This window comes from Capra hircus, unplaced genomic scaffold (genome assembly GCF_001704415.2).
Source record: "Capra hircus breed San Clemente unplaced genomic scaffold, ASM170441v1, whole genome shotgun sequence".
Taxonomy (NCBI): Eukaryota; Metazoa; Chordata; class Mammalia; order Artiodactyla; family Bovidae; genus Capra; species Capra hircus.
Genome location: NW_017189795.1, coordinates 1 through 22,794, shown reverse-complemented (window position 1 = coordinate 22,794; position 22,794 = coordinate 1). Strand labels below are relative to the sequence as shown.

The 22,794-nt window shown below is 42.5% G+C and overlaps 1 pseudogene; it reads left to right on the top strand.

The window, feature by feature from the left end:
- The first annotated feature begins 18,118 nt into the window (after nt 1–18,118).
- On the top strand, nt 18,119–20,707 carry LOC108634680 (annotated as a pseudogene).
- The last annotated feature ends 2,087 nt before the right edge of the window (nt 20,708–22,794 follow it).

The following is a 22,794-nucleotide window of genomic DNA, read 5'->3' as shown; positions in this document are numbered from 1 at the left end:
GAAACAACTTGGGTTTTCATTGGTATTGGTGACCATGCCTGACCTGCCTCCTGAGAAATCTATATGCAGGTCAGGAAGCAACATTTAGAACCGGATATGGAAAAACAGACTGGTTCCAAATAGGAAAAGGAGTACGTCAGGCTGTATATTGTCACCCTGCTTATTTAACTTCTATGCAGGGTACATCATGAGAAATGCTAGACTGGAAGAAACACAGGCTGGAATCTAGATTGCCAGAAAAAATTTCAATCACCTCAGATATGTAGATGACACCACCCTTATGGTAGAAAGTGAAGAGGAACTAAAAAGCCTCTTGATGCAAGTAAAAGAGCAGAGTGAAAAAGTTAGCTTAAAGCTTAACATTCGGAAAATGAAGATCATGACTACTGGTCCAATCATTTCATGGGAAATAGATGGGGAAACAGTGGAAACAGTGTCAGACTTTATTTTTTGGGCTCCAAAATCACTGCAGATGGTGACTGCAGCCATGAAATTAAAAGATGCTTACTCCTTAAAAGAAAAGTTATGACCAACCTAGATAGCATATTCAAAAGCAGAAACATTACTTTGCCGACTTAGGTCCGTCTAGTCAAGGCTATGGTGTTTCCTGTGGTCATTTATGGATATGAGTTGGACTGTGAAGAAAGCTGAGTCCCGAAAAATTGATGCTTTTGATCTATGGTGCTGGAGAAGCCTCTTGAGAGTCCCTTGGACTGCTAGGAGATCCAACCAGTCCATTCTGAAGGAGATCAGCCCTGGGATTTCTTTGGAAGGAATGATGCTAAAGCGGAAACTCCAGTACTTTGGCCACCTCATGTGAAGAGTTGGCTCATTGGAAAAGACTCTGATGAAGGGAGGGATTGGGGGCCAGGAGGAGAAGGAGACGACAGAGCATGAGATGGCTGGATGGCATCACGGACTCGATGGACGTGAGTCTGAGTGAACTCCGGGAGTTGGTGATGGACAGGGAGGCCTGGCATGCTGCATTTCATGGGGTCACAAAGAGTCAGACACGGCTGAGTGACTGAACTGAACTGAACTGAGTGGAACTGAAGCTAGGGACTGTTGGTGGCAGAGGTAGAGGCCCTAGTCTGTGTATCCAAACTTGGAGTGATGGAATACAGTTTAAAGTTACTGTAAACATACGAAATTTAGAAAGATGGTTATGATAACCCTGTATGCGAGACAGCAAAAGAGACACAGATGAATAGAACAGTCTTTTGGACTCTGTGGGAAAGGGAGAGGGTGGGATGTTTTGCGAGAATGGCATTGAAACATGTATAATGTCATATAAGAAAAGAATCGCCAGTCTAGCTTCGATGCAGGAGAGGATGCTTGGGACTGTTGCACTGGGTTGACCCAGAGGGATGGTATGGGGAGGGCGGAGGGAGGGGGTTTAGGACTGGGAACACGTCTACACCCGTGGAGGCTTCATGTTGATGTCTGACAAAACCAATACACTATTGTAAAGTAAAATATAAAGAAAGAAAGTTACTATAAACAAAGAAAGAGAAAAAGGTTTCTCTTCAGAAATAAAATGTTTAGAATTGATTTCATACAGATGGAAGACCTTTTCACCTACTTAGTATTAGTGAATATCTGGCTTGATATAATTTTGCTTGAACTTTATGCTAGACAGCCTATTTTTGACCTGGGAAGCAAATACTGTACATCTGCTTTAACCTTGGAGAATAGTCACTGGGTATTCACTTGAACGGGAAAGTAAAAATCTGTTGCAGTTGTCTCTCATCAGTGTACCCTCTGGGGAAGTCAGGATATGAAAATGAGATTGTGCATTTCTGTGCTTTGGAGTTATGTGTTCCTAGTTAGTTAAGATAATGAAGAAGTTTAATGATTCCAGATTCTTGCCTAGGAAAACACTAACATCACTGTTGCCACACCTGTATTTTGTGGTTAACAGGATCCTTTTACCACGATATATGTTTCATTCATGGACTTTCAACTTTAAAGAATTTTCTATGTGTACTGGCTCTGCCCCTACAGCTTCAGAACACTCCTCTTTAAACTGTATGGAAGACCACTTCCCAGGCCATGGTCCTTGAGTTTATTTTTATTTTTTCCTAATTTTAGTATATACAATGTATTGGGTATTTTATCATTATGGCATAATTTTCTTCAAAGAAAAATTTGTTTTTCATGTCAAGTATGAAACATCGTACTGAAAGTTGTCTCCTATTTAATCATGACATATGATCAGTGAGTCCACATAATAAGGAATGACAATTGGCACTTTTTAGCAGAAACCAGGCACTTCCCTGGTAGGTAACCTGCTTAAGAATCTGATGCCATGCAGGAGACCCCAGTTTGATTTCTGGTTTGGGAGGATGCTCTGGAGAAGCAATGGGCCACTCACTCCAGTATTCTCTAGGCTTTCCCTGGTGGTTTAGATAGTAAACAATCCATCTGCTCTGAGAGAGCCACTGGAAGAGTGGCCTAACAACCCACTCCAGTATTCTTGCCTGAAGAACCCCCATGGACAGAGGAGCTTGATAGGCTATATTCCAGAGGCTCACAAAGAACCAGACGTGACTGTGAGAAAAAGCAGACCAGAGACCAAAATATATTTTTAAAAAACCCTTGAAAACCTTGAAATTTGGAAGTGTTCCTTAGAAAGAGCATTTCAACCCTGGGGGAAAAAAAAAAAAAAAAACATAAAGCAATGAACTTTACTGCTCTCTTTTCCCTATAAGATCAGAGAAGAAATGGAGTGTCATTTCCCTTTTTAGAGGCTAGCTGTTCTAGTAGAAAATATGAAATGATTAAATAAATGATTGAAACCTACTGAAATGCTGCTTTAAATAAATAAATAAACAAATAAATAACTAAAAACTAATTCAAGATGGATACTAAAGCAAGAACATAATTGAAATCACTTGCTGTTGTAAGACATGGCTTCAAAAGAGAACTAAATAAATGTATATAATGATTGGCTAAATTCTCTGGCAATACATTATAAAAATTTACAGTCAATATTTTAAAGGATTTTTACACACAATAAAATAAAAATGCCTTTTACTTATGCATAATTTTAAAAATCTAAAGCACTGACTACTTTTCAGACATTCCAGGCCAAGGTCATTTAAACAAACTATCTACTTTATCTGCCAAAACAACATGGTGGTGGTGGTCGTGATTAGTTCCTAAGTCATTTCTGTCTCTTTTTCATCTCCATGGACCATAGACCACCAGGCTCCTCTGCCCGTGGGGCTTCCCAGGCAAGAATACTGAGGCTGGTTTTCATTCTCTCTTCTGGAAGATGCTATCTTCCCAACTCAGGGATTTCTCAACCCTGGGTCATCTACATTGGGTAGTGGACTCCTTACCACTGAGCCACCAGGAGAATACCCCAAAGCAACACAGTATCTACTTAAGAAGTATTTCTTGGCTTTCATATGTACTGCATCAAACTTCCAGCCTATATCATCTGCATTTGTTCAGAACTACCCTAGTGATCCATCAATTAATAGTCAGCTTCCCAACGATCCTTGTCTGGGAAGATCCCACATGCTGAAGTGTAACTAACCTCAGGGCGACACAACTCAGGAGCTCATGTGCCAAAACTAGAGCCAGTGTTCTCCAACAAAAGAAACATCACAATGGGAAGGCTATGCAGCGTAGTGAAGTGCACCATACCACTTGCCTCAGCTAGAGAAAGCCCTTGAACATCCATGACTACCTGGCCCCACAAAAATAAATGCAATTTTAAAAATAACAAAAATTCATGTCAATGTATGGCAAAACCAATACAGTATTGTAAAGTAAAATAAAGTAAAAATAAAAATTAAAAAAAATAAAAAGGAAAAATAAATAAATAAATAAATAAATAAGACCTTAAAAAAAAAAAAAAACAGTGAGTTTAGCAGAGAAGTTAGTTACATATATTTAGCAACAAGCAAATGTAATTTGCATGTTGAAAGTGCTAAAAATACTTATTTTTCAAAACGTGATAAATGATACTGATTAGAAGAAAATTATAAAAATATTCTAGGCAATAGTTCAGCAGGATGAGAGGTAAGGGTATCCCAACCATCAGAGTTCAAATTTGTGGTGTGAATGCCTAAAAGCCTTTGAAACATCATGTTGGTCAAATAATTTGAGGATACATATATCTACTAAGCTGTTAGCTATCTCTTCTGCACCTTTATATTTCATTCTGAGCCAGCTGGATTTTCTAAAATAATGTGTAGATTTGTTTTGTTTGTTTTACATTCTGAGGAGACTTCCCATTCTGACCACATGCTAGGAAAGTTTTAATATATTTTCCATTAATATAATTCAAGTTTCATCTACTCTAAGCTTTCATACCATTAATCCCATATTGATTTCCTTTTAGCAGGCTCTAGTGATGTTCTTCAAGCTGTTTTAGCCATTCTTTAATTTGGGTATAATGCTCACTGATTTGAATAGCAAATTAACACTTTTCTAATGTGCTTTTAGAGTGTGGTGAGCTGTTCTGTTTCAGGGTTTTGGTTGGAAAACCCTGCCTTATTGTTAGGGCTGCAGTATCTTCTGATACCAAAGGAAAGACTACAAATAGTCCAAACAAATTTGATTAAAGTAATGAACATTTTCTAAAGTGTTACAGAGTTCCTCATGAAAATATTTATTCCCATGGAAAAAATACTCCCAGCTCCTTGAGTACATCATGATTTTATTAAGGGAATCTGTGAGAACTGACATGTCTCTGTGCATCGTGACTTCATCAACACACCTCTCTGAGGTAAAAAACAAGTTAGAATTCACATACTTCTGGAAAGCCATATTTAAATATGGAAAAAGCTTGTTTCAATAACAGTAAAAATGGCTGTATGAGAAGTGGATTGATATTGTTTCTCTATTTGTCTCTGAGCATCTTCCTGAAAGTTGCGTCTTCACTTCCTACTGAAACGTTTTATTCTGCTGTTGTTCAGTTGCCCAGGCATAGTAACTCTCTGCAACATAATAAGGAATGCTATGTTCCTTATTATGCAGCACACCACGCCTCACTGTCCATCACTATCTCCCAGAGTTTGCCTCAAATTGAGGTGCAACAAATTAGTTGTACCATCCGACCATCTCATCGTCTGTTAGGCACTTCTCCTTCTGCACTCAAGCTTTCCCAGCATCAGGGTCTTTTCCTATAGTTAGTTCTTTGCATCAGGTGGCGAAAGTATCAGAGTTTCAGCTTCAGCAAAAGTACTTCCAATGAAAATTCATGGCTGATTTCCATCAGGATTGACTGCGTTGATCTCCTTGCAGTCCAAGGGACTTGCAAGAGTCTTCTCCAACACCACAGTTCAAAATCATCAATTATTCCATGCACAACTTCCTGTCTAGTCCACCTCTCCCATCCATACATGAGTAATGGAAACTATATAGGTATGATCTGATCGACCATTCATTTCAAAGTAATGCCTCTGCTTTTGAATATGCTCTTTAGATGGTTACAGCTTTTCTTCATAGGATCTAGCGCCTTTTAATTCCACGGCTGCAGTCACCATCTGCAGTGATTTTGGAGCCCGAGAAAATAAAGTCTATCACTGGTTCCATTTTTCCCCATGATTTCCCTATTTGATGTGAAGTCACGGGGCCAGATGCCATGATCTTCATTTTTTCAACATTGAGTTTTAAGCAAGGTTTTTCACTCTCTTCTTTCTTTCCATCAATATGCTCTTTAGTTATTCTCCACTTTCTGTCATATACGTGGTGTCAGCTGCAAATCTGCGGTTATTGATATTTCTCCAAGCAATCTTGATTCTAGTTTGGGCTTCATCCAGCCTGGCATTTCACATGATGTGCTGAATATAAGTTAAATAAGCCACATGACACTATACAGCCTTGATGTGCTGCCTTCCTAATTTGAAGCTAGTGCATTGTTCTATGTCCAGTTCTAAGTGTTGCTTCTTGACATGCCTACAGATTTCTCAGCAGGCAGCTAAAGAGATCTGGTATTTGCATCTTTTCAGGAATTTTCCATAGCTTGTTGTCATCCACACAGTCAAAACCTTTGGCATAGTCCAAATCAGATGTAGATGTTTTTCTTGAACTCCCTTGCTTTTTCTCTGATCCCATGGATGCTGGCAATTTGATCTCTGGTTTCTCTGACTTTTCTAAATCCTGCTTTAACATCTGGAAGTTCTCGGTTCATGTACTGCTGAAGCCTAGCTTGAAGAACTTTGAACATGACTTTGCTTACATGTGAGATGTGTGCAATTGTGTGTTAGTTTAAACAATCTTTGGCATAGCTTTTCTTGAGGATTGGAGTTTAAACTAACCTTTCCAAGTTCTGTCACCCGTGCTGAGCTTTTCAAATGTGCTGGCATATTGAGTGCAGGATTTTAATGTCATAATCTGGTAAGACTTGAAATTCCACAGCTGGAAACACATTACCTCTAGTAACTTTGTTCATAGTTCTGTACTAAGGGCTCCTTGATTTCACATTCCAGGATGCCTGGTTCTGGGTGAGTAAAGACATGTTCACAGTTATGTGGATCATTAAGATCTTCTTCTTCTTCTTCTTTTTTTTTTTTTTCAAGTTCAGTTCTGTGTATTCTTGCCACCACTTCTTAATATATCTGCTTCTGTTAGGTCCATATATTTTCTCTCCTTTATTGTGCCCATGTTTGCATGAAATGTTCCCTTGGTATCTGTAACATTCTTGAGGTGATCTCTGTTCTTTGCCATCCTATTGTTTTTCTCTGTTTCTTTGCATTGATCCCTGAGGAAGGCTTTTCTTATCTCTCCTTGCTATTCTTAAGAAAACTGCATTCAAATGGATTATCTTTCTTTTCCTCCTATGCCTTTAGCTTCTCTTCTTTTCTAAGTTATTTGTAAGGCCTCCTCAGACAAACCTTTTGCCTTTTTGCATTTATTTTTCTTGGGTATGGTTTTCTTCATTGTCTCATGCAGAATGTCATGACCCTTGGTCCATAGTTCTCCAAGCAGTCTGTCTATGAGATCTAATCCCTCAAATCTATTTGTCACATCCACTGTGTAATCATAAGGGATTGATTTTGGTCAACCCAATGGTCTAGTGGTTTTCCATACTTTCTTCAATTTAAGGCTGAAGTTTTCTTTAAGGCATTCCTCATCTGAGCCATGTCACTGCTGCAGTCTTGTTTTTTTTTTTTTTTTTTTCTGACTACATAGAGCTTCTCCATCTTTGGCTGCAAAGAACATAATCAGTCTGATTTCAGCAATGACCATCTCAAGAGTCATCTCTTGTGTTGTTGGAAGAGGGTGTTTCCTATCAATGGTGAGTTCTCTTAGGGAATTCTGTTAGCCTTTGCCATACTTCATAGATATTCCAAGGTCCACCTTGCCTGTTATTCCAGGTATCTCTTGACTTCCTACTTTCTCTAGTAGGCAATGAACGTGGGCAGTATAAGCCCTCATTCCTCTGCCTTTTCTAAATCCACCATATATATTTGAAAGTTCTTGGTTCAAATACTTTGAAGCCTAGCACAAAGAATTTTGAGCATTATCTTGCTTAGTATGTGAAATGAGCACAATAGTGCAGTACTTTGAATAATTTTCAGCATTACCCTTTGATGTGGGGATCAGTACGTGGTCATGTGTACACTAGAGCTTGCTCTGTAGTGGCATAATGTGTATTCCATAGTGCAAACCCAGAAGTTGGATCATGTATGCCATATAATGTCAACTCAGTAGAGGTAGGATGCTACTTTCAGAATGCAAGCTCAGTAGCTGTGCTAAGCCTGCTGTAGAACACTGGTTCAGCAATGGTAAGATGTGTGTTCTAGAATACAGGATCAATAGTGTTGTCACATTTCCTCCAGAGTTTAGCCACTGCAGAAGTGGCATGTGTGCTTAGAATGGGGTCTTAATAGTGGTGAGATGCATGCTCTACATCTCAGTCTCAGCAGAAGAGAGATATGTTCTCTAGAGTGCAAGCTAGTAGTTACAAGACACTTGGTGTGATGACCTGTCGTACCCAAAGGAGCAGTGGAAGTTGTCACAGCATTGAAACACTGAATGGTGAAAACGTACTTGGTGTGTTTGAGCCACAGTAGACAAAGAAGCATTCCAAGAATGGTTTACCTATGATTTACAGGATGGTGGTAATTACTGAGTGCATTCCATCTAATGTAGATGGAGATGCGCTGAAGCCATGTCGTAAAACTGAACCAGTGCTAGTTATAATCTCTGAATCTAACCTAACATGGCAAGGTTTTTCTGTACACCTGGTAATAAGATCTGCAAGATAGCTGTGAGTTTTCCTCCTTTTTTTTCCCTGATAAAACACATACTCCCCGTCACATCCAGGATGGCTTGAGCACAGGACTCGCTCTGTTTCAAGTTTCTGCCCCTCACAGTCTAGGAGAGAAGTAAAAAAGTTGGTGCCAGAAAGAGTTGGATGGGGACCTTTAGCAGCTGTGGTCTGCCAGAAGTCCACAGAGGCAGGCTGTGTCCTGGATAATCTGGGTGGGTGCATGGGCATTTGTTGATGTTTGGGAGTCAGCTGTGTCGATATTGGGAGCTGAGTCATCACCTGCATACCCACTACCTGTCCTTGAGGTGAGCCCTCTCTAGGGACTCCTGATCGAAAGAACACATTAATGTACTAAGGTGGCGACCAGAAATACACGAGACTTAAATAACAGGAGATTGTTTTCTCCGAGTTCTGGAGGCTAGCAGTCCAGCATCAAGGTGCTGACAGTGTGGTGTCTCCGGAAATCTCTTTCCGTGATGAGCAGACAGCTGCATTCCTATGTCCTCTGTCCCTGTATGTCCATACATCCTTGATGTCTTTGTCCTAATTTCCTTTTTATCTTCTGGCCATGCTGCTTTTCTTCTGGGTCTACTTTCCAGACCAGGGATTGGCAGTGAAAGTTCTGAGCCCTAACCACTTGCCTTCCACGGAATTTCCCTCTCTCTTTTTATATAGAGAACCATCAGATTGGACTAGGGCCCACTCTCGTGACCTTGTTTTAACTTAATCACCTCCTTAAAGGTATAATCTACAAATAGGGTTACATTCCAAAGTGTTGGGGGTTAGAAATTCTACAGATATTTTTTAATGAGTTAATTTATTTGACCGCACCAGGTGTCAAATGTGGTATGTGGAGTCTTTGGTCTTCTGGCAGTAGGTGGGATCTAGTTCCCTGACCATGGACAGAAGCCCAGGCCCCTACACTGGGAGTGGAGAGTTTTAGTCACTGGACCTTTGGGAAAGTCCCCCCAACATATGGATTTTGCAGGGCACAATGAAGCCCAAAACAGGGTTGATGGTAGGATGATTTGCCTGGCTGTACATTTGCACCCTACCTGCTCCTTGGAAATATCTGAGACCTTTAATAATGTTGACTCCCTGGACCAATTTTTGGAAATACTGATTCTGTGGGCATGGAGTAAGATCGGCAGAATCAAACAGAGCATAAGTAGTTTTCAAAAGTTCTCTAGTTCAATTCAGTTCAGTCTCTCAGTCGTGCCTGACTCTTTGTGACCCCATGAATCGCAGCATGCCAGGCCTCCCTGTCCGTCACCAACTCCCGGAGTTCACTCAGACATACGTCCATCGAGTCAGTGATGCTATCCAGCCATCTCATCCTCTGTCGTCTCCTTCTCCTCCTGCTCCGAATCCCTCCCAGCATCAGGGTCTTTTCCAATAAGCCAACTCTTCGCATGAGGTGGCAAAGTACTGGAGTTACGGCTGTAGCATCATTCTTTCCAAAGAATTCCCAGGGCTGATTTCCTTCAGAATGAACTGGTTGGACCTCCCTGCAGTCCATGGGACTCTCAAGAGTCTTCTCCAACATCACAGTTCGAAAGCATCAATCCTTCAGCGCTCTGCCTTCTTCACAGTCCATCTCCCACATCCATACATGACCACAGGAAAAACAAAAGCCTTGATTAGATGGACCTGAGTCGGCAAAGTAATGTCTCTGCTTTTGAAGATACTCTCTAGGTTGATCATAACTTTTCTTCTAAGGATTAAGCGTCTTTTAACTTTTTTCATTGCAATCACCATCTGCAGTGATTTTGGAGCTCAAGAAAAAGTCTGACACTGTTTCCACTGTTATTCACTGCTTAATAGGGACACCATAAGCAGCCTGGGCAACACCTGGAGCCTGTGAGAAACTCAGACTCTCAGGCCCCACCCACAACTGTTGGATGAGAATGTGTTTTTGTACAAGACACATAGGCAATTCCTTAGATTCTCTGACGGTTAAGAAGCACAGCCCAGATTTGAAAGTGTGGCCCAAACGGAGATGTTTGCATCCAGATGTCTGAGCTTTGCTTATACCCTAACTTCCTTCAATACAAAGGACATCCAGAAGCCCCCAAAGAGGATGTGGAGCTCCTAGAATCTCTGAAGGGTGGTGAGGAGGATGAAGCTCCCAGCTCAAGCTACAACATCTGATTGGTTTATTGAATTGCCAATAACCTGCTCCTCCCAAGGCAGGTGCTCAGTGTGTCACATGAAGAAATAAATAAATTCCTGACTCTCAACCCTTAGGGTCTCCTGAAGGAGTAGATTCTTGGGTATTTTGAGCATACTCTTATTGTTGCTTGGACTCCCGTTGTGCCTCAGCTGGTAAAGAATCTGCCTGCAATGTGGGAGACCTGGGTTTGATCCCTGGGTTGGGAAGATCGCCTGGAGACACGAAAGGCTATCCACACCAGTATTCTAGCCTGGAGGATTCCATGGACAATATATAGTCCGTGCGGTCACAAAGGGTTGGACACAACTGAGCACCTCTCACATTCACTGTTGCAATTTAGTTGCTAAGTTGTGTCTGAGTCTTTTGTGACCCCATAGACTGTAGCCTGCCAGGCTTCTCTGTCCATGGGATTTCTCAGGCAAGAATACTGGAGTGGTTGCCATTTCTTCCTCCAGCAGATCTTTCCGACCCAGAGACTGAACCCAGGTCTCCTGCATTAAGAGGTGGATTCTTTACTGCTGAGCCACCAGTGACCAATCTTTCCAAAATTATTGGATGATTTTACACCCTGAGATTCACTTCACTTCAGAATCAAGTGAGGCAAACATTGAACTTTCAGATTCCCATGGCCCCTCCTAGGCAATTTGAGTTTCTTGGGTGTGATATGCAGCCTTGGAATCTCTATGTTTAATAATGTCCCAGGTGATTCTGAGATTTGAGCAATCTTTAGACACATATGAAAGTGAAAGTCTTAGTCATCCAGTTGTGTTTGACTCTTTGCAAAGCCATGGAGAGTACCTCACCAGGCTCCTCTGTTCATGGAATTCTCCAGGCAAGCGTAACTGGAGTGGATAGCCATTTCCTTCTCCAGGAGATCTTCCTGACCCAGGGATTAAACCCCAGTCTTCTGTACTGCAGGCAGATTTTTTCCGCTCTGAGCCATCAGGAGAGCCTAGAAGCATAAATCAGTAGTCAAAATGTTCCTTCCTTTTCCCTAAGTTTTGCAAACATTTTACAATTGACATCCAAAATGTTTCTGTTGTAAGTGTAAACACTGCAAAAACTGTACCTTTTGGCAAACAATGAAAATAAGCCCTCTAAGTAAATCAAACTAGGAATTCCCTGGCAAACCAGTAGTTAGTGCTCAATGCTTTCAACCTGGTGACCTGGGTTCAGTCCCTAGTCAGGAAACTAAGCTCCTGCAGGAAGTCTCATGGTGTGTCCATAAATAAATAAATCTATAATATCATGCTTTCAAACATATCCAGAAGAATGTAAAGAGCATAGAGTTTTAAAAACTATTTAGTTTTATTCACTTATTTGGTGCTTTAGGTCTTAGTCATGGCATGCAGGATCCTTTTTCCACTCTACTGCCCTCTGGCATGTGGGGTCTTACCCACGTGTTAAACCCACATTCTCTGCATTGGAAGGCAGATTCTCAACCACTGGACTTCCAGGAAGTCCCTAGCCTTGGGTTCTGATAGTCACCAACATTGGAGAAGGACATGGAAACCCACTCCAGCAATTTTCCCTGGAGAATTCAATGGACAGAGGAGCCTGGCTGGCTACAGTCCATGGGGTCACAAAAAGTCAGACACAGCTGAGCAACTAGGCACAGCACTGACCATCAAGCTTCTTAAAAGAGCATGAAATGAGCTCTTTCTAATGGTCAGTTTTTATTGTTTCCCCTGTTTCATTGAGATGTAATGGACATATATTCTGCAAATTTAAGGTGAACACATTTTGATTTGATAAGAACAGTATTTTTTATGTTATATCTGGTTACAGCACTTTAGATCACATTCATTAGTGAACATCATTTTTATTCTAATTCAGCGATGCTGTTACCTTATAATGAATGGAAATACACGTATTTCTTCTCTGAAACCCTCTCTGAAACCCACGAATCTGTGTGCACAGGGCTGTAAAGGCAGTGGGAGGGAAAGCTTGAGATATAATCTAGGTGCTGCAAAGGAGGACAGAGAAGAGGGCGAGTAAGGGGGGAAGGGAGCAGGAGGGGGGTGAGGGTGTGACCTGACACCCCTGACATGGTTTTAAGACAGCGTGAGTCCCTGCCTAGAAAAAGCTCCTGGGGTTCAGCATGAAGATCCACAGTGAGAATCCTGGGAATCCAGCAGGTGCTGAGTCTTCAAGCGCAGGTCACTTGGGAGTAAGCTTGCTTCCTGACCTCCTCACCCTGCCTCCCCCACACCCACCCACCCCCTTGCCCTTGGAAGAGGACAGGGGTTCCCTGTTTGCAGCTGGAGAATTTTCTGGCATTGGAAGAGAGCCCTTGAGTTTTTAGGTTGCTGACATTAGCCCATGCCCTGTTGGCATAGCTGTGTGGACCACCTTCCCCTGCCCTCAAGCTATTGAACCCCAAATAACTAATGATGCAGATAAACTGGAGAAAAGGTGCTGGCCTCTGGATGCCAGAGAGGGAAGTGGGGACTCTCACCACACTGAGACCTGGAAAATAGGCCCTGGGAGGCGCCCTGAAGCCCCACCCACATTCTTTCCTCCCTCTAACATTTTGCTAGAAATGTTTCTAGTTGAAAGATCCCATGGGGAAAAACTGGTTCAGAAACATGATTGGAGCCCAGTTTCGGTACTATGGATTGGACTAGAATTGGCTTTAAAAGGCTTGGAATCTCCTGATGCAGCCTCACTGGGAAAAGCCTTTTGGAGAGCCAGGTAGAAGAAGTTCCATGGACACTGGACACAGGAAGCGGTTCTGCTATTCCCAGAGAACTCTTTCTGGGACGTGGAGACAAAGACACTCCAGCTTCACCCTCCACTTGGTCTCAGAGTAGGAAGTGTTTAGCTGCACTCAGTCAACTGGACTTCAGGAGCTGGTGAGCCATGGGGTTTGGAATGCTTCCTTTTGTTCTCTGCAGCCATGAGTCTGCAAAATTTCTCTGTAAAGGTCTAGAGAGTAACCAGGCACTAAGGGACATGAGGACTCTCCCATTAACGGGGTGAAATGACCTCAGGCAGTGGCAAATGATAACGTCTGTGTTCCAATAAAACTCTCTTTGTGACACTGAAATTTAGATATCATATAATTTTCACATGTCACAAAACTTTCCTTTGTTTCCCCACAAATTAAAAAAATAAAATGTAAAAATATTAAACGTATTTTTAAGTTTAAAAAAAAAACTAAAATTTAAACATCGATCTTAGCTTGCTGGTTAAAAAACAAAACAAAACAAAACAGGAAGCAAGCCAATGTGTCAATCCCTGTATAAACCATTTGCCTATATAGTGCAGCTTGCATCCCATTAGTGACTTGTGACATGAATTTAGTACGCTGGATTCTGCTTACGAAAAATAGGAATTTTCTTTAAACCTAAATGACATCAGCTGTAAGACACAACATTATTCCTTTTATTTTTGGTCACATCCAGGGGCATGTGAGATCACAGGTCCCTGACCAGGGATTGAAGCCATGCCCCTGGCCTGGAAGTGAGGAGTCTTAAATACTGGATTACCAGGGAAGTCCCACAGCATTATTTTTCATACCAATATAAAAGATATATTTATATACATAGGTGCGTGTGTGTGTGTTCAGTTGCTTCAGTCATGCTTGACTCTTTGCAACCCTATGGACTGTCGCCCGCCATTCTTCCCTGTCCATACGATTCTTCAGGCAGGAATACTGCAGTGGGTTGCCATGCCCTCCTCCAGGGGGTCTTCCTGACCCAGAGATGGAATCTGCATCTCCTAGGTCTTCTGCATTGGCAGGAGGGACCTTTACCACCAGGGCCATCATTTACACAGAACCAAACAAACTATGATATGCTACTGATGAAATGTGATCTGGTATCACAAATGGTCAAATGAAAACTTTAGAATGTCCTTTAATGTCTATGAAACGTGTTAATGGTATGGAAGCTATCAACAAGTGTATTACATGGAGAGAAATTGTGTTACAAACCTTAATTTCAATGAGCACCACCGCCCCTGTCAGCATCCAGCTACATACTGGCCTACTTTCTCTCTTGCCTGATAGTTTTAATTCATTCAGATTTGGAAGTCATTAAATGCTTGGAGAAACTGCTTCTCAGCCTTTTGGCTAAGATCAAGTGTAAGTACCTGGGGAGCCAGGAATGAGTGGGTCAAGCTTGAGATACAGATAAACGGTTGTTTAATAACAGTTACTGTTTATTTACGCAGCAGACATGTAGCACTGACAGACACTCCATGTTGTTCTAGAAGCCAAAATACAGCAGCCCAATAGCTCTGGAGCTGAATATGGCATGTGAGTTGGGGGAGGCTGTGATTTCTGACATCATGGTCAGGAGAGCCTGGCAGAGAAACTGTGGACCATGGCAGCTCAGGAGTTGGGCGGTGGTACTTGAGACAGCGTCCAAGGCAGGGGGAGCAGTAGAAGTCATGAGAAGGCCCCGTCCTATCTCCTTGTTACCCTTGGGAGATTGGGTCTGGGAACCCTGCACCTACAGATAGCAAAATCCAGGGGTGCGCAAGTCCAATATATGAAATGGTGCAGTCTTTGCATGTAACTTAAGGGGATACTCCCACATGCTTTAAATCATCTCCACATTCCTTATAATACCTAGTACAAAGTTCAGTTCAGTTCAGTCGCTCAGTCGTGTCCGACTCTGCCACTCCATGAATCGCAGCACGCCAGGCCTCCCCACCCATCACCATCTCCCAGAGTTCACTCAGACTCATGTGCATCGAGTCCGTGATGCCATCCAGCCATCCCATCATCAGTCGTCCCCTTCTCCTCTTGCCCCCAATCCCTCCCAGCATCAGAGTCTTTTCCAATGAGTCAACTCTTCACATGAGGTGGCCAAGGTACTGGAGCTTCAGCCTCAGCATCATTCCCTCCAAAGTAATCCCAGGGTTGATCTCCTTCAGAATGGACTGGTTGGATCTCCTTGGAGTCCAAGGGACTCTCAAGAGTCATCTCCAACACCACAGCTCAAAAGCATCAATTCTTCGGCCATCAGCCTTCTTCACAGTCCAACTCTCACATCCATACATGACCACTGGGAAAACCATAGCCTTGACTAGATGGACCTTAGTTGGCAAAATAATGTCCCTGCTTTTGAATATGCTATCTAGTTGGGTCATAACTTTTCTTCCAAGGAGTAAGCATCTTTTAATTTCATGGCTGCAGTCACCATCTGCTGTGATTTTGGAGCTCCCAAAAATAAAGTCTGACACTATTTCCACCGTTTCCCATCTATTTCCCATGAAGTGATGGGACCAGAAGCCATGATCTTCGTTTTCTGAATGTTGAGCTTTAAGCCAACTTTTTCACTCTCCTCTTTCACTTTCATCAAGAGGCTTTTTAGTGCGTCTTTACTTTCTGCCATAAGGGTGATGTCATCTGTATATCTGAGGTGACTGATATTTCTCCTGGCAATCTTGATTCCAGCTTGTGTTTCTTCCAGTCCAGCATTTCTCATGATGCACTCTGCATATCAGTTAAATAAGCAGGGTGACAATATACAGCTTTGACGTATACCTTTTCCTATTTGGAACCAGTCTGTTGTTCCTTGTCCAGTTCTAACTGTTGCTTCGTGACCTGCATGCAGATTTCTCAAGAGGCAGGTTAGGTGGTCTGGTATTCCCATCTCTTTCAAATTTTCCACAGTTTATTGTGATCTACAGAGCCTAGGCTTTGGCATAGTCAATAAAGCAGAAATAAATGTTTTTCTGGAACTTTCTTGCTTTTGCCATGATCCAGCGATGCTGTGTAAATAGTTTCACAGTGTAAATGTTCTCTCTGTCTCTGTCTCTGTCTGTCTCTGTCTGTCTGTATGTCTCTATGTCTGTCTGTCTGTCTCTCTCTCTCTCTCCCTATCTATCTATCTATCTATCTATCTATCTATCTATCTATCTATCTATCTATCTATCTATCATCTATCTATACTGGAGTGGGTTGCCATTTCCTTCTCCAATACTGCTGCTGCTGCTGCTGCTGCTGCTTCACTTCAGTCGTGTCCAACTCTGTGCAACCCCATAGACGGCCTTCTACCAGGCTCCTCTGTCCCTGGGATTCTCCAGGCAAGAACACTGGAGTCGGTTGCCATTTCCTTCTCCAATGAATGAAAGTGAAAAGTGAAGTCACTCAGTCGTGTCTGACTCTTAGTGACCTTGTGGACTGCAGCCTACCAGACTCCCCCATCCATGGGATTCTCCAGGAAAGAGTTCTGGAGTGGTGTGCCATTGCCTTCTCCATTCTTCTGCAATGAGGCAGGTTCAAGTTTTGCTATTAGAACTTGCTGGAATTTTTTAAAAAGATTTTTGATCAATGTATAGAGTATGGTGCCTTCTGGACTTAGAGAGTGGAGGGAGTGAGAGGCACCCCCAAGGGACAGCTGAGGGCTCTTTTGGACATTTTCTGTTGGTCAGCATTTCTGAGTGAGATAGTAGATCTATAAGCAAACTGGTGCCTACCAGCTCTCCTGCAGAGTTTAACAGGAGCACTGGGGCCACCATGGGGAGACAAGGCAAAAGTGGCTGGAGAAGGAAGTTTAAAAAGGTCATGTCACTTAACTGAGTTTGAGATGTTTCCTTATGTCTAAGGGTGTTAATAGTTATCTCAATGTTTCAGCCAATGATTAAATCAGGTACTAATTTTGTCTTTTGAAAGAAATATAGTCATCACCACTTATCGGCAGAGAATACATTTCAAGTCCCCCAGGGCACATCTGTAACCTCACATAGTATCAAACCCTATATACATAATGGTTCTTCTATACAAACATGCCTGTGATGCAGTTTATTTTATAAAAGCACAGTAAGAGATTGGCAACTGCCTCGTAATAACAGGAAAGTGACAGTGAAGTTGCTCAGTCGTGTCCAACTCTTTACGGCGTCATGGGCTGCAGCTCCCTGTGCTCCTCTGTCCATGGGGTTTCCCAGGCGAGAATTCTGGAGTAGGTGGCCATTTCCTTCTTCAGCGGATCTTCCCGACTCAGGGATCGAACCCGGGTCTCCCAAATTGTAGGCAGGCACTTTACCATCTGAGCCACCAGGGAAGGTGTATAACAATATACTTTTATAAAAGTTTTGTGAATGTAGTCGCTATGTAAAATATATTACTGTACTAATGGAGTGATTTTTTTTTTCTCCCTAAGTAAGCACTTATTACGCTCTGTGGCCATAACTTTTGCAGTTTGAGATTTGACAGCAATACTAACCCAGATTTACTTTCTCATCTTCACATTCACCAGAGATATTAACAACCTCAGCATACAATTTTTTTTCTTTTATATCAAATTGAGAACTTCAATCTTTTCGCTTAAAGGTAGCACTTAATGGATTTTCTCTGGCAAATCTAAATGGACAGCATCACTCCACTTATGATTTGGGGACATTATTGAGTAAAATAAGAGTGACTTGATCTCAAGCCCTGTGACATCTCAACAGTCATTGTGGTAACTGAATGACAAACTGGTGGGATGTGCAGGAGTAAGGAAAGATTCAGATTCTGGGCAGGAGGAAGCATGGTGGTGTGAAATTCCAATTACACTCCTCAGAATTACCTGCAGTTTAAAATGTACGAGTTACATATTTCTGGAGTTTTCCAATTAATATTCTTGGGGAACAACTGAGGGTTAACTGAACACACAGAGGGTGACATCTGAGATCAGAGGGGATGACCTTGTCTGATGATTGCTTTTAGGTGGAAAAAAACACGAGAAGGGGCCACTTGAAGCCAAAAGTGATTGCAAATGGCCCATCTCTTCCCATGTGAGGAAGCACAAGCACCACTACAACCTGGGAAAAAGACCACCGTGTCCAAATCCAGAGATGAGGACAATGATGATGCTGAGGTCATCTTTGTTGGAGTGGATCATGTCAGTGAGGATGCTGAAACCCTCTATGTCGGAGTGACTTCAACTTCAAAGCCAGTCATTTCTAACGTTTTGAACAGAGTGACCAGGGACTCATCTTCAAGAAGAAAGAAGGGCCATGTGAATCCAGATCCCTCCTGCACGTTGCAACCTGCAAATCTCAGGACCTCAGCAACAGATCCAGCTGCCATTTCACCAGCTTCTGAGTCTGTATGGGGAGGAAAAGGCAGTTCTATTATTTCTGGGCCTTCGCCTAAACCTGATTATAAAATGAGCTCTCCGGAAACTGTCCTTCACAATACAGGATTGCTCTCTCCGCGGCTTCACTGTCTCTCTGGAGCTGTTCTCTCATTAGGAGGCAAGGATGAAAGCCCTCTTAATTCAAAGCGATGTCCCACTTCAGATGTGAAATTTAACAGTGGGAATTCCAAAAGACCCAGACTCGGTGATGGAATCCCAGGCAGACATCCCTCCATCATGGCCCCTCTAGGTATCTCTGCTACAAAGAACACGATAATGACCTTGGAAGATTCCCTGACCTCACCAAGCCATGTTCATGGTGAGGCATCATTTTCACAGACTCATGCCAATGACCAGGAGTGCTTCCATCTTATGGATCCAGAAAGAACATGTAATTTGTAAGGGCTAGAGAAAATGGACTTTTTGACTCTTGCAAGTCAGAGCAAGACTGTTGACCCCATGATAGGAAATCTGATCATGTTACTATGACTTTTACTATGGCAGCATGCAAGAGATGGCAGCCAGAACAGAAGACTCACACAGCCTTTAAATGCCTCAGCTGCTTGAGAGTTCTAAAACATGTCAAGTTTATGACCCACGTTGACAAGGTCAAGCCTCAGCAGAATCCAGGGATATCCTCAGGATGGACGACGTCAGCAAATGGACAAAGATAAAGAAAGAGATAAGGAAAGAATTACATGTGGTGACCAAGCTTCAGTGGGCGAGGCCCGTTTACTTCATTTTCCTCGGGGCTTTTATACCTTGAGTTATACATACAGCAAGGTGGAAAATGCAGAGTCAACTCAACATTCCATCAGTAATAACTCTTAGGGATATCAGGTTCCTTCCTGCAAGAGTCTTACTTTTTGTACATTATCTTCTGGCCTGGAGGCCTGTTGATATTTTATGACCTCTTTTTGATAAAGATTGGTCAGCCAGAACAATAATTGTCCCTTAAAGTGTTTCTTCGTAAATTCTTAGTCTGTGTTACCCTTAAAGTACAGAGTTACATTTTTATGGGGCAAAGAGTCAGTGGGTTACAACAAAGAAAGAACTTATTAACTCAAAGTCTAATGTTGCTAATGCTAAAGCTACTGCTTGGTATTTCTATATCTTAACTATATGCACTCCCAGGAACACAATGGATAAGGGATGTGAGAACTTGGCAGCAAGCATTGGCTCAACAATGTTGCAACAGTCTGGATAAACCTGCCAAGTAAGCTAGAATGCGAACAGGGGGGTTGAAACACTCTTTTCCTGCCCAGGAGATTTATCAGCTAGAGCCCTAAGTTAACTCTTTCCAGGGAAAGGTGGTCGGGGACAGCCCCCTGTTAATGCTAAAAGAGTTGGTGAAAGACGTAAAATAGTAAGACAGACAGAGTCTGGTTTTGGGGTAGATGCTCAAGCAGGTCCAGGGGGTCCGTCGAGTCCTGAGGCCTTGCTTATCAGGACTCTTCCGCATGACCTTGTCATGGATGGGATGGCCCAGGGAGTCCCTCGAGTTTTGCATGATCTTGTCATGGCTGGGATCTCCCGGGCTGGCTCCCAGCACCACGTGAGGAACCATCTGGAGCTTGAGAGGCAGAAGGGTGACAGCTGGGAAATCCACACTACCTGCCAGCACTGCCACCACCAGTTTCCCACCTCGTTCCAGCTGCAGTGTCACATTGAAAGTGTCCACGCTTCCTGGCAGCCCTCCACGGTCTGTAATATCTGTGAATTGTCCTTCAAAACAGATCAGGTTCTCTTACAGCACATGAAGAACAGTCACACACCTGGCAAAATGCCCTATGTGTGCCGTGTTTGCAATGACAGATTGCCAACCTTTGGCAATGCAGAGGCGTATTTTAGAACATGAACGATTTGCTTTGTCTTTTTTGCCTCGAAATTTTCTAACGGGTGACATCCTTTGTAAATCATGCCTGGAGGCACTGGAACAGGAGGGTCTTTCCATGTTCCAAGTGCTGGCTACAGTATTTGAACCTGAAGGAAAAGACAGAGAACCAAACCAAGAATCATCAATCATTCAAAAAGCCAGAGCAATTGCAAGGGTTGCCTCCTGAAACAGAGGTCATGATCCAAAGTTCAGTTCAGCTGGCACTGAGAGAGACAGCATCCATCATTGTGAGGAACACTGACTCCCAAGCACCACCCAGAAAAATTGCAAAGAAAATTGTCTGTGAACACAAAATACTCCAGACGTGTTGCAGCAAGGGATCTGGCTAAAAAATTATGTTCTACCCTCCTCCAGAAATTCAAAATAGCCCTATTGAGGTTCCGCCACCTGTACAGAAAGACCCTGCCTGGCTTTTGATGTTCAGTTGCTCAGTCGTGTCTGACTTCCTGTGACCCTATGAACTTCAGTATGCCAGGCTGCCCTGTCCATCACCATGTCCTGAAGCTTGCTCAAACTCATTCCATTGAGTTGCTGATACCATCCAACCATCCCATCCTCTGTCATGCCTTCTGCTCCTGCCTTCAATATTTCCCAGGATCAGGTTCTTTGTTTGTTTGTTGTTTCTTTGTTTCCCAATGAGTTGACTCTTCTCATCAGGAGGCCAAAGCACTGGAGCTTCAGCATCAGTTCTTCCACTGAATATTCAGGGTTGATTTCCCTTAGGATTGACTGGTTGGATCTCCTTGCAGCCCAAGGGACTCTCAAGAGTCTTCTCCATTCTCCAGCACGACAGTTCGAAAAGATCAGTTCTTCAGCACTCAGCCTTCTTTATGGTGGAGCTCTTCCATCTGCATCTAACTACTGGGAAAAACATAGCTTTGACTTTACGGGCATTGGTTGGCAAAGTAATGACTCTGTCTTTTAATACACTGTCTAGGTTTGTCACAGCTTTTCTTCCAAGAGTGAGCATCTTTTAATTTCGTGGCATCAGTAACCATCCACAGTTATTTTGGAGCCCAAGAAAATAAAGTCTAGTTACTGTAAATGAGATTGTACCCGTTTCTCTACTATCAATCTCTACTATCAAGTAGCTTTGAAACCTCCATGTTCCTTCCTGGCCACTTTCTGCTCCTCAAAGGAACCACTTCTCTGATCTCTAGCAGCAGGGATTCATTTTTCTTGGTTTCAAATTTTAAATAAATAGAGTCACACAATAGACATTCTGTTCCCCTGGTCTTGGTATTCGTTTAAATAAGTGAGATGCATTCGCATCCTTATTTTATGTAGCTGTGGAACATTCGTTTTCCCTTGCTGGGTAGAATTCCTTGGATGAATGAGCATAGACTTCTATGTCGATTTTACTGTGCCTGAAATTTGAGGCTCTTATTTTGGCTTTTGAATAAGCTGCCTATGAACCTGTGTGTGTCTTTCATAGTAATTTCTCTAGGATAGCTATATCTCTATGTCCAGATATGAGATTTTCTGATAATGCATGTGGTAGTGGTTTTAGTTGCTAAGTGGTATTTAACTCTTAGAAAACTCATAGACTCTAGCCCACCATGTTCCACTGTCCATAGGATTTTTCAGGCAAGAATAACGATAATGGGTTAGCATTTCCTTCTCCAGAGGATTTTCCTGACCCAGGATTCAAACCTGGATCTCCTCCATTGCAGGCAGATGTTACTGACTGAGACATTCTAATAATGCAGGTACAGTCAAATGCTTTTTTCCAAACTGATTGAAACAATGTGTATTTCCACTAAAGGTATGGGCATTTCCATTTCAACCAAAACACTTGGCACTGTCAGTCTGTTTCAGCATATAACTGAGCAAGACCCTTCAGGGTTTTCCCAGTGACCGACCACTCCCCGCTCACCCCCCACCAATATACCCTGTCTCTTATTTGTAGAAAATCTGTAGGTCCCAGACCTTCCATGAGTTTCAAAGAACCAAATTTAATTAGCAGTGAAAAACTGCTAGAATCAAGAAAAACATCAAGTAAGACAAACAATAATTTATTGTTGGGTAGTCATGTTCACTTTTTGCGATCCCATGGACTGTGGAACACCAGGCTTCTCTGTCCTTCACCATCTCCTGGACCTAGCTCAAGCTCAACTCCATTGAGTCCTGATGCCATCCAACCATCTCATTCTCTGTCATCCCTTCTCCTCCTGCCGTCAATCTTTTCCAGTATTAGGGTGTATTCCAATGAGTCAGCTCTTCCCATAAGGTGGTCAAAGTATTGGAGATTCACTTTCAGTATCATTCCTTACAGTGCATATTCAGTGGTGATTTCCTGTAGGACTGCTTGATCTCACTGCCAGTCAAAGTGACTCTCAAGAGTCTTCACCAACACCGTCGGTTCAAAAGCATCAGTTCTTTCATGCTAAGCGCCTTTTATGCTCCAAATCTTACA